The sequence below is a fragment of the Canis lupus genome, chromosome 7 (assembly GCF_011100685.1).
Source record: "Canis lupus familiaris isolate Mischka breed German Shepherd chromosome 7, alternate assembly UU_Cfam_GSD_1.0, whole genome shotgun sequence".
Lineage (NCBI taxonomy): Eukaryota > Metazoa > Chordata > Mammalia > Carnivora > Canidae > Canis > Canis lupus.
In genome coordinates, this window is record NC_049228.1 from 36698092 (window position 1) to 36710758 (window position 12667).

The 12667-nt window shown below is 43.0% G+C and overlaps 1 protein-coding gene across 5 annotated transcripts in view; it reads right to left on the reverse strand.

Annotated features, from left to right (window-relative positions):
• SMYD3 (SET and MYND domain containing 3) overlaps positions 1–12667 on the reverse strand; it is a 686417-nt gene that overhangs the window by 184695 nt on the left and 489055 nt on the right. The window lies entirely within an intron of this gene.

A 12667-nucleotide genomic window follows, 5' to 3' on the forward strand; every position in this document is an offset into this window, starting at 1 on the left:
CTTTCTCTCTCAAATAAATAAATGCATATATTTTTTAAAGGTCTATTTATAGCAGTTCCTTTTACCCACTAGATAAAGAAAGGAAGAGCTCTTCCATAAAGAAAGGAAGAGCATCACAGAAGGAGCAATTGAAAGTAAAACACAAATTTTTATTTTTCTTATTTTTAATTGATCTAACAAAAGTTTGTTCAAAATAACAGAAATAATTCATTGAATTATGTATGCTTAATATAAGTGAAATGGATGACAGCAATTATACAGGGAACAGGAGGCTGAGATTAGAATTATTTTCTTATTATTATAAGGCACTCACATTACCCATGAAGTGGTATAGAGTTATTTGAAAGTAGACTTGGATTATTTATAAATGTATATTTATGTTGCAAACTCTAGGGCAACCACTTTTAAAAAAAGTTTTAAAAGAAGCATACTTGAGGGACACCTGGGCAGCTCAGTGGCTTAGGCACCCAACTCTTTGATTTCAGGTGGGATTGTGATCTTGGGGTCCTGGGATCAAGCCCTACATCAGGCTCCATGCTCGGTGCAGTCTGCTTGTCCCTCTCCCTCTGCTCCTCCCCCTGTTCACATTTTCTCTCTCGAATAAATAAATTATATATATATATATATATATATATATTTTTTTTTTAAGTATACTTGGTACTTTAAGAAGACAGAAAGTGGAATCATGTAAAATGCAGCTTTATTCATAACCTGGAAGCAATCAAGGTGTCCTTTAGTAGGCAAAGAGATAAACTGTGGTCCATCCAGACAACGGACCATGCTACAAAGAAATGAGGTATCAGGCCATAAAAAGGTATGGAGGAACCTTAAGTGCATATAATTTACTAAGTAAAGAAGCCAATTTGAAAGGCTACAAACTGTAGCATTCCACCTATGAGACAATTCTGGAAATGGCAAAAGCATGGAGACAGTAAAAAGATCAGTGGTTACTGGGGTTAGCAGTGAGGGAGGGATGACTAGGAAGAGCACAGAGGATCTGTAGGGCAGGACACCTCGCTCTGTGATGCTGTACTGGTGGGTACATGTCATTATCCATCTGTCCAAACCCAGAGAATGCACACCACCAAGAGCAAACCCTATGTGCCACTTCAAGTTCCCTGATTATAGCAAGTGTAGCAGCACTGTGTTTGGAGTTGTCACTATTGGTGCAGCTGGACTTGTGTGGGGCCAGAGAGTGTATTGGAACTCTCTGTACTTTCTGTAAGCCCAAACTGCTCTAAAAATAAAGTTTATTCATTTTTTTAAAAAAAGATGATTTTCAGGGGCACCTGGGTAGCTCAGGTGGTGAAGCATCTATCTGCCTTCAGCTCAGGTCATGATCTCAGGTTCCTGGGATGGAGTCCCTCATCAGGCTCCCTGTTTAGCAGGGGAGTCTGCTTCTCCCTCTCCCTCTGCTCCTCCCCTCGCTCATGCTCTCTCTTTCAAATAAATAAAATCTTTAAAAAAAAAAAAAAGATGATTTTCAGGAGCAAATTAACTAAGCCTTGATAAAGTTTTCTCCTCCTTTTTCCTTCATCACGATTACTGTTTCTCTGAATTATTTTGCTATTTTTAGCATGCAAGTAATACACACAACAAAAAATGTGCAAAACGGGGAAAAAGTTAAACAAATCATCAAGAGTTCTCTAACTGGAGCTAAAATTATGGAATATTTCCTTCCAAACTTTTTTCTAGCCACAGATATTTTTTAAATTCTGATTTAATCAACAGGAAGTATAAACCTGACTGTTACAGGTCTGGTCCTTGGGGAGACAGACTTTCAGATAATCTATGGCCTCCTTATCCTCAACTTCTGCTGTGCCTGAGGCCTGGGGCCCTGTCCCAGAGGCCTTAATGTGAAGATCAGTGAATGAGTGCCACCAGTGGTTGGCAGGGGTGGAGGGGAAGACCTTTTGCATGTCTCCAACACTTCTCTTGCAAGCTCCCCACATCAATTCATCCTCGTCACTACCTGGTGTCTTTAATTTCTGAGTCTTTACAGAGTTTGGCAGTAAATCTGCTTGCTTCTCCCTGAGAGCCATGGATATAGGTGCTCAGATCTCACCTGGCTCCACTCTTCTAATGCAGCTATCAAGCCTCCAAGGTTTCTGGCTTCCAACTGTTGGTGGACCGATGTTACAGATTGCTCCTGATCTCATCCAAAGTAGCATCTGTGTTTCTAATCTTCGTTCTCCTTGTCTTGCATGGTGATCAATGAGTTTTGAGGGAAGAGAGAGGCTGAAAGATTTCTATCCCACTATAACTCCTGTTCTTACATGGTATCCTAGCACTGTATTATTATAGCTTTTTATATATTTCACTGTCAAGTAGGAATATACCTATTTCAAATATGACTGAATGTTTCTGCAAGTCTTTTCTTTTTGCTTGCTTTTAAGATTATAAACAAGTTACTGGATAGATGAACTAGAAAGAAGTTTAATATTCCAAACTCCAAAGATAAAGCCAGGCACAGAGCTAGTGATCAATCACTACCTAATGAGTCTAATGAGTGATTGCGAACAATATGTCTGGGAAAAATCAATGGCACAGGGGCACATCTGGAAATGTGGGGTTGTTCCCCCAAATCTGTCATACTGTGAAACTGTTGTAGTCTGAGAAGCAAAAAATGTTGACCCATGATCACATCTGGTGGCTATACCTAGTGTGATGTGTATTGAGCCAACAAAATGAAGCATCTGTAACCCAGACTCTGTTCATCTGGAAAGCTCACAAGTGGGCGGCTGACAGTGTGCCACAGACTTCCTGGGGGCCTTCAGAGCAGGGGCAGGCATAACTCAAAAATTTCTTCTTCATTAAAGCAACCAAGATCAAAGACCAAAACAGAGGGTTAATGGCAGAGTATTAAATGCAAAGTAAATGCATCATTCTTTGAATAATTCCATTTGTGACTAATTTTACCCCAAAAGCCATAGGAGAAATCAAGTTTCAGTGGAATGGTTGGTGCGAGGCAGCAGATAGGAGAGTGGGAGGAGTTCATGTTTTCATATTTCCACTCCTTACTCACCACTTCTGAGGAATATTTCAATTTTGAGCATCCACCTTATGGCTTATGCGTGTTCCTTAACCACCCCAAGCTTCACATCCTTGATCAGTATGATACAGTGTTTGTTCATAGCTCTGGGAAATTTCTGTGACACACTTAATGGTTCCTGAACCAAAGAAATAGAAATCCAGATTTCACTAACTCCCTAACAGCTTACATGGAGAATAGTCAGTTCTCCCTCAAGTCTAACTCAGCGCATTTCGATCTACACTGCCATGGGAACAATCTCAGGACACAGCTCTCAGCACTTTGCTCCCCCTTCAAAATGTCACCCCTCTGCTTACCAGCAGCTGGGGAGGTTTTCAGCCTTGTCATGACTAGACCCTGCCCCGCAGGTACAGGCTGCTGAACTACTCTTCATTTCCTGACTAACCCTGCAACTTCCTCCCTTCCATGCTTTTGCCTATGCTGGGTCCTCTGTCTGAAATGCCCTTCATCAGACAACAGAAATGGCATTGTCCTGCAGGTCTCAAACTCCTTTTTTAAGAAGGAATGGCTAGAACTTCTCTGGTCAACAAAATGATTCGGAATTTGCATTATAATGAAAAAGGGCACCCTCCAAAGCAGAGGGTGAAAGAAGGTCAAGGCCAAGTAATTTTGTTACCAATATGTGTGTTTGAAAGCCCTGTGAGGCAAAGCATGAGGTATGGACTTTGAAGTCTGGTCCTTGTGGGTTTACATTCTGGCTCTGACATATTTTAATCTCATGGCCTTGTTCAAGTTAACCAACCTTTCGGAAATGGAGTTATAGTTGTCTATACTGTAAGACAGATAGAACAATACCCACATCACAAAGGTAGATGGTAGACAAGAAACACACATTTCACATATCCTGATTAATAACTCTGTGTTGCCCACGTCCTTCCCATGTTGTCAAATATGACCTTCTCAGGTCCGTGTCTTTCCATGTGCTAGAAGATGTCTCCACGGACCGTTGAGGAAACGTCGCCTCTTCCTGTTCCTGATCAAAGAGAGGCTGGTAATATTCTGCACCATAAAACTGGCAGACTTTCAGACTTCAGTGATTGCTGCTGTGTTCTGTGAGAATAACCTCTAAAGTGTGTCATGACGATGGTTTCCCCAGTTAATAACATGGTACCTTGGCAGTACTACTTAAACTGATCTTTCTCCTCAAAAAAAAAAAAAAAAAAGTACTTGTGAATTCTCTTTGTTAAGTCAGAATAGGGGGCAAAATATAATAAAAATAACTGCTAGATTTTCTCTTTAAGAAATTGAGAGTCTTGGATGAATTAAAATTAGCATAGGGTCACTGTGAGCATTAGTCATAATAATTAATTAACGACTCTTCAGGGGACGGCACAGAACAGAATAATACAAGATAGCCAGGGGTAACAGAACCATCCTTAGCAATGAAACACACTGCAACCACTTCTTCCAACAGTAGCGGCGAAGATGGTTCTGCCAGAGTTGACAGTACATGGGGTCCCCAGGCCTCAGCCCCCACCTCTCTCTACTGCAGGCCAAGAAAACACTGAGCGAAAAGTTCTCTATCCAAATCAGCAGAGCCGCCGAGCCACAGTATCTGCCTGGCCCTGTTTTCTGTGCTGGATTTGCCATCCCTGCTGTAAACCAAGTCAAAAGTATATACTCTGTTCATTTACTTAAGAGCACACAAACTCTGCAAAGGGCAAGGGGTTCTGAGGAAATCCCAACCAACTGGTGAGAGGGAAAAAGCCAAGAGTATGACCTCCTCTGTTTGAGATAAATGGTATCTATCAAAGGCACATGCAAATCCCTGATTAAATACCAACAGCATTCCTCTCTGTTGTTTGAAAATTCAGATTACATTAGGAAAAGAGCAAGGTGACTTATTTTTGTTACACTGCTAATTTTTCACCCCATTAGAATGTTATTAGTATTAACGAGAGATTTTATTACCTCTCAAAGTATGTGTAAAAACCAAGTGTCTCTAAAAAGTATACTTTGTTGACATTTATCATAAGGACTATTAAAACAACATATAAAAATGTCAATGTTTCGTTTGAATACCTAGTTGCACCCAAACTAGCTATTGTATAATTTGAGTTTACACAGTCTATTAACAGAACATACACTCTAATCTGATGAGTCTGTATTATTCTTCCTGAGGGAGAACGTGATGCTACTTTGTGGCAGGCCCTTGGCTCAGCGGATCACTAATACTTAAAGCAATGCTCTGAAGTGAGTTTAATGAACCCTACTTTATGGATGAGAAATCTCAGGCTTGGGGAGATTGAGAAACTTGTCCGAGGTTATATGGCTGGCAAGCGACCAAAAGGTATGCAGACCCCAAAGCCCCGCTGAAGGCAAGTCTGCACTGAACACTCTGCTGCCTTGCTAAGTGCAGGCGAGATACCACTGATGTGCCTTCTCCGTGATGACCACCAGCCTTGCAATGCCTCTGACCCACGCTCCGCTGTAATTGTACCAGGTTAGCAGGGGGCAGTGATCTGAATGTCCTCTGACCAGGTTGTCCCTAGAATGTTTTAATAAGACTCTGATAACCAGATTGTCTTCTTGTCTTCACCTCTATACCCTGAAAGCAGAGGTCAAGGACATCAGATTCTGATTCCTTAGGGTTACACCACATTTTGATCCTGGTACTCAGTCATGAAGCACTGCAGCTGGCTAGGTTAAGTCTGGTGGTTGGGGATGTGCTTCTGAAGCCACAAGCGAGTTAACACACATGCAGTGCCACCATAAATTCGGTGTTCTATGATAACGACAAAGCATTCCATGGCGATGTGGTGAAGAGTTTTTGGGATCGGACACAACAGAGTAGAATCTGTGCCTTCCCACCTAAAACCTGGTGATCTTGGGCAAGTCAAGTCAATGAACCTCTCCAAATTCAATTCCCTCATCTGCAAAGTGTGCAGGATAATGTCTATACCATGGGAAGTGCTGGAGATGGCTAGTTGCTCACCAACACTTGGTCTTCCCTGCTCAAGAAGGAACTGTTTCCGGGCTGCTTCCCCCCAGGATCAGGCTTGGCCATGAGACTAAGGTTTCTGCAGGGGAATAGGAGTGGGAGCTTTCGGGGCTGCTTCTGGGCCAGAGCCCAGAGACACTGGGCTTGTGAAGAGCACCCCGCTGCCCACACAGGCCGAGGGGCTCCAGGGCCACAGACCCCACTACTGTCTCGGCTACAGAAGGGGAAAGTCGGGAAAGTCAGGAAAGGCAGGTGCCTAGGGGGAGGCAACCCTACAGAAAACACCTTCCAAGTATCTTCAAAGTGTACAGCACTTTGACAAAATAGCCATACTCTTTGCTGCTTTCGCTGGGATGCTAATCCTGTTTCTGAGGTTAGAGCAGAACGTTTACAGACACAGCAGTGGAAAGAATTTCAGGAGGCCGCGTACCCCAGGGCATCTTCGGCACAGGGTATTAGGCCGGTCTGCAAATATTTATTAAACACAAGCGAAGTCCTGCATGTCTGCTAAATGATGGAAGTGCAGACATTAGCTTATCCCTCTTGCTTCCATAAGACTTTTAACCAAATAAAGTGAGGTGAGAATAAGTAACTTATTGGGTACATCTGGAAGGGGGAAAGGATGAGGGGCAACAGCTACCTTCTTTGTCAGGGCAAGAGAGAGAACAAAAGTACTAAAGAATTGTATTTATGTTCTCAATAAAAGCCACATCCTGCCCATCAGCTGCGCATGGAAATGGACACTGTCCAAGGAACGTGGGACCATCCCAATGCAAGGACGACTGTCCCAGCCAGCGATGGCTAAGAAATATTTCCCTCGATAACATCCTGTGATCTGCACAAGGAACTCTACAGGTAACCATCCTTTTTTTGGCTCACAGAGCTGGCTACAGACCTATTTGTTACCCAAACATTCTGCAGTTAGGTGCCTAGAAACATAAATTTTAAAATACTATAGAATTTCCTGGGTGTCGGGATCCCTGGGTGGCGCAGCGGTTTGGCGCCTGCCTTTGGCCCAGGGCGGGATCCTGGAGACCCGGGATCAAATCCCACGTCGGGCTCCTGGTGCATGGAGCCTGCTTCTCCCTCTGCCTGTGTTGTGTCTCTGCCTCTCTCTCTCTCTCTCTCTCTCTGTGTGACTATCAAAAAATAAAAAATAAAAATAAAAAATAAATAAATAAATAAAATCTTTGGTATGGATCTTTAAAAAAAAAAAAAAAGAAAAAAGAAAAAAAAGAATTTCCCGGGTGTCAAATTAATTCAATTTCAGAATACGTTCTCACTGGACAGTCACTCTGTAAAACAGGCTTTGGCATCTTCACAAAATCATCATTACAAATACCTGTGCTTCTCGATTTAAATATGCGCAGTCATGCTGCCTATGGACGCTGTGCCCCTGACCCCCAGGTGGCGACTCTTGCTAAAGGGGCCACTTGGCTAGGCACACGTCCCCACTCCTCCTCCTCGTCACCCACATCTCTCGAAGCCATGTCTCGGAAGTGCCCTAGCATGACATTCATTTTCTCTAAAACTGTATTTCAGTGAGCATAAGTCTCTTCCAGTGACATGTCTTAAACTTCACATGACTCAGTCCTGCCCCCAAACCTGTTCTTTTTCTCTCCCTCCTTCCCATCTCATCAACTCAAATGCTCAGATCAGAAGCCTGAGAGACATTTTAAAACCTTCCTTCTTCTCTCTCTTCCTCACTCACCACATCTAGTTCATCAGAGTCCAGACAATTCTGCCTCCAGAAAGTGTCCAGAATCTGCTCACTTCTTTTCATCTCCCATGTCAACCTCCTGGTGAAAGCCAGTCCATCTCCTGTACTCCTGTAACTGCCTCCTGCTCAGCCTATACTCTTGACCCCTTGGATCCATTCTCTACATAGTATCAAAATGATCTTTTTAAAACAGGGATTAGATGTTCATGGTCATGTTCATGTTTCAAACCTTTCAATGGCCTTCCACTGCTTTGGAATAAAATACAAACTTTTCCAAATGGCCTCTGAGGCTCTGCTTGATCCAGCCCTGCCTGCTACCCACTGCTCACTTCCTGTTCTCCGTCCCCTTCTCCACGCTCACTCCCTCACACAGCTTAAACACCACCTTTCTGGGAGTCTATCCCTAGTCACAAAATCTAAAGTAGTTCCTTCTTTAATATTCTCTCTATTGAGAGGTAATACTGACATTCATTTGCTCTCCACCTGCCCCAATTTGTACTAGCTCTTCATTTCTTTTTGATTTATTATTAATGTCTCTGAAGGTAAGCCCTAAGAAGCCAAGAGTCATACTACTTTTACTGTTTTTGAGACAGCAAGTGAGCATGTGTGCATGAGCAAGTGTGAGGAGAGGCAGAGGGAGAGAGAGAGAGACTCTTAAGCAGGCTCCACACCCAGCATGGAGCCCGACACAGGGCTCAATCTCACAACCCTGAGGTCATGACCTGAGCCAAAATCAAGTCAGATGCTTTACTGACTCAGCCATCCAGGTGCCCCAGAAGTCATGCTACTTTTACAGCATGTGCTCTCTTTTACCCTAACATCATCCTCATTTTACAGATGAAGAAATCCAAGACAAAGAGAAGTCAAACATGTCCTTTGGGTCACACAACTAGTGAGAAGCAGAGCCAAGTATAAGCCCAGGAAGTCATGCCCCAGAGTCCATGTTCCTCGTTACCACACTATATATACCTAATATACAGCAGTGGGCCTGGCTCATTGGAGGAGCCCATTAAACCCCGGCTCAATGAATAATGTGGTAAACTCCTCTAAGTCTGAACATCCGAGAAAATTGGTATCTTTATGTGTTCCTTTGCCCCTTCCTTGTTCTATCATTCATGTTCATATGCATACTTTCAGCCCTGATTTATAAGCTCCTGGAGGGCAAGAATCATGTTTCATCCATCTTCGTGTCTCTCATGGTATCCCACATAATGGCAGGGACTCAAAAAGTTTGCCTAATGGACGCTAGCATTTAAAGGTTAGTAGAAATTAGCCGGAGTCGCAATAAACTGAAAGTCAACTAAGTGTTCCTGTAAAAAATAAATAAGTACAACAGTTATCATTTATCATTTTAGTCACTTACAAAATTAATTTGGTCCTGCAGGTATTCTGGGTTTCCAAAATTCAAGAGTCATTTTACAGAATGGCTTTCTACCCTGTGAGTGAGTAGGAATCATCTTTATTGGGAAAAGTTAAGTGGAGTGTGGGGTGGGTAGAGAGAACTATCCCCAAAGCTTTCTTACTATCTATCCTAAATGGTGCAATGCAGCCAGTAAACATCCTGGTCAGCCCGAGCCTCTGTGAGGGGTCAATAGGCCAGTGCTACCCCCTGCCACGCTTCTTCAGGTTCCCAGTATCTGCTCCATCCTAGTGTTTGTTCCAACTCCTACTAACCCACATGTGCCCAGGGCTGAAGAGTCTTTCCCCACACTAATAAAGAACTCCTTTCCCAGGAAACATTTGGGAAAGGAACTAAAATTTCAGGGCAGTACAGCCTACCCTCCAATATCTACCCTCTCATGGGAGGTAGGCACCTTCTAAGTATGTGGGCAGAAATGGTCTTTAGTGGAGAGAATAAACTCAGCTTCATGCTGAAGCAAGTCAGATGCCTGGAAATCTCTCATTCAACCCTTCCCTCTCACCACCACCACACTACCAGGCAGAAACGTCTGGAAGGCAGGGGCAGTCAACTCAAGTGCCCAAGGGGACCAGCAACCACAGAGACTCATGGATGTGTTCCAGGGTCAAATAATGGGAGAGGACAGGGTGAACAGGGAACTCTACCCTGTCTAAAGGTGTCTGTTGAAAAAAGATATGTTGAAGTGCCAGCCCCTGTATCTGGGAATGTGCTCTGGCAGTAGTGTCACTGTGGGTGTGATTGGTTAAGATGAGGTCCTGCTGGAGCAGGGGCCCCCACGCCAGTGTGAGTGGTGATCCTTGTGAGAAGGACATGTAGAGAGACAGAGGACTCGCAGAGACTGGAGTGACACCTCTAGGAGATAAGAGATGGTGAGGATGGCAAGATGTCACCAGTATGGAGAGAGGGCAATGGAGCAGATGCTCTCCAAACCCTTACACGGGGATAACTCTGCTGACATTCTGAAAAATTTCTGTTGTTCTTAAGTCACCCAGTTTGTGGTACTTAGTTATGGCATCCCTCAGAAACAAACACAGTGTCCAAATTCAGATGTCTAAAAAATCCTGTGTTGGCCAAAAAACACAACTGTGGGCTGGACCCAGGTCCCGGTGGCCGGGCTGCTTCGAGTATCCAAGAGGTAAGAAGCATTTGTGTAGGAAAACAAAAATGCTTAACAAAACTGGGTTTTTTTTGTTTGTTTTTGGTTTGGTTTTGTGTAAAAAAAAAAAAAAAAAAGCAATCTCCTGGAGGTTACACCTTCAAATACATACTTATAAAGAGCAGAATTATCTTCTAGAACCTGGAGGTTAGAAGCATGGGTTCTACAGCCAGACTGCCTAGGCTCATATGCTAGTCCTGCTCCCTATTAGCTGCGAGGTTTGGGCTCCTGGGTCTGTCTCCTCGTCTGGAAGTGGGAACGATACTATACCTCGCCTCACAGATGGGTACGTGGCATGCTGGGAAGCCATGTGAACTATACGGAGGAAGATGGACTCCACAATCCAAGCAATGTGACATTACTTGACTGCATTTTACTGTGCGTTATTATCTATTTGCTTTATTGCAAACTCATCTAGAGCAGGGCTTGGCTCTTGGCCATTCTCACCTTCCTTGCATAAATGTGATACGTAGTCAGACATAACTGAGGAAGGAAGGCAGAACTTTTATCATCTGTTTGACTCCTGTGCCTCTGAACTTCCTGAGGGTAAGATCCAAATTTTGAATCATCCATAGTACCCACTGAAAGGTTACGCACAGCTGGATGGTGGGCTGTGGCTACATTGTCCCAGCAGGCTGGAATGGAACCAAGAATTAAATGCTTCATTCTAAGTTCAGGGTTTGGACCTGGGTTTGCCTGTTTCCTTTCTGCTTATCATACACACATGACAGGTAGAGCAAATCAGGGTGATACATCCTCACTGAGGAGTCTGAGAAAACCTATTAAACCCAAGGCAGAGAAAATAATACCAAACACATGACAAATGCAGCAGTCAGTAGTTTTGCAATAACCAGCAAATGCTGAGAAATGTACTTAGTATCTATGGCTGCATGATGCTGCCTGGAGAGATGCCGTAGAGTATGGAAAACAAAATCCCAGTCCAGACTGCGTGATATGGAGGCTGCCCACTGGATTGCTGTCAGACCACAAGGATCATGATGCTGCCACTGGATGTCTCTTGGTTAACCAACTACCTAGGAGTCCTCCACGAGCATCGACTTAGACAAACAAGTGGGATGTAATCATTACAAGAATTCAATAATACTGAGCTGTCAGGATAGATTAAACCTAAGAAGAACCTTTCAAAATCCTTTTTCTGTATATACACATGTACATTAGGAACGCTTGAAGGAAATAAACACTTGCAAAGCAGTTCAAATTTAAGGATTCCCTTACACAGAGGAACCCCAAACAGCTGTTAGAAGCCAAACATTTATAAACACAAATGCTCAAGGTACTGAGGAAAAAAAGAAGACCCTCAGATTGGAAAGAAAAAGCCCAATCTATCCTGCCATAACAAAAGCAGAGAAAGAAACAAAAAAGCCAGACATTTCTGAGAATGATCCTTTCGTCTTAATATTAAAAGCATGTGTGTGTTCTGGCTCCAATAAAATTGTCTATGGTTAGGTTTAAAGTACGAAAGGGTCCTTAACTTGGAAAATGATCACATGGAACGTGTTGTATAAAGAAAGAATTCGGTATTATTTTTCTCTCTTTTTCCTGCTCACTCAAAGAACTACTGCTCCATAGACATGTCTTTGAGGCAGGCTTGGGCAGGAGACTCTCTCTAGCTTCCCTCAGGTCCAGCTGTGGGTACATCCATGGTCCCTGGGACCCTGAGCACTGTGGTACCTTCTTTTCGGGAGGTTTGTAGAGATGTGACTCTCTTACATAATCCAGGCATGTTTGGGTAATACTGAACAATCATCTATCTTTAAAAGGCGGTGAGGGTTTTAGTTACAGTTATAAGATCACATTAGAATTTAAATAAAATCGGCATTTATTGCCTCCGTTTCTGATGAAATGTGAAAAAAAAAATCAAAATGTCAGTTTGAAGGCTGACCTCATTTAACAGTGAAAGGGTTATTTGTAAGTTAAATACTATATCAAAGAAATCCCAATATAACAAGTTTTCTTTAATTAATTCCCTTTAAACCCACTTATTGAATTCATATCTTCCACAACAAAAAAATCCAGGCACTATGGGAAAATGTGCACAGTCCATATAAACTGTTTCTACAACATTCAGAGACTTTATTTATTCCATAGGATGAACAACAACAACAAAAAAATCACACAAGGATTGACTCATTCAACCTGCTTTGAAGAGTGTTATATTCCAGTTAGAGGATTTCCCTATTTCTTTTGTAGTCACACCGTAAGACAAGTGGTCCAGCATTTCCTAAAAGACTCCTGAAGGCCCTGGGGCTCTGCAGAGGGTAGATGAGGCCCCAACTTGACCTAATTCCCCTGCTACCTGCTGAGAACACCAGATACTGAAGGTCTAAGAGACACAGTGTCCACTCTTCTTCCCCTTG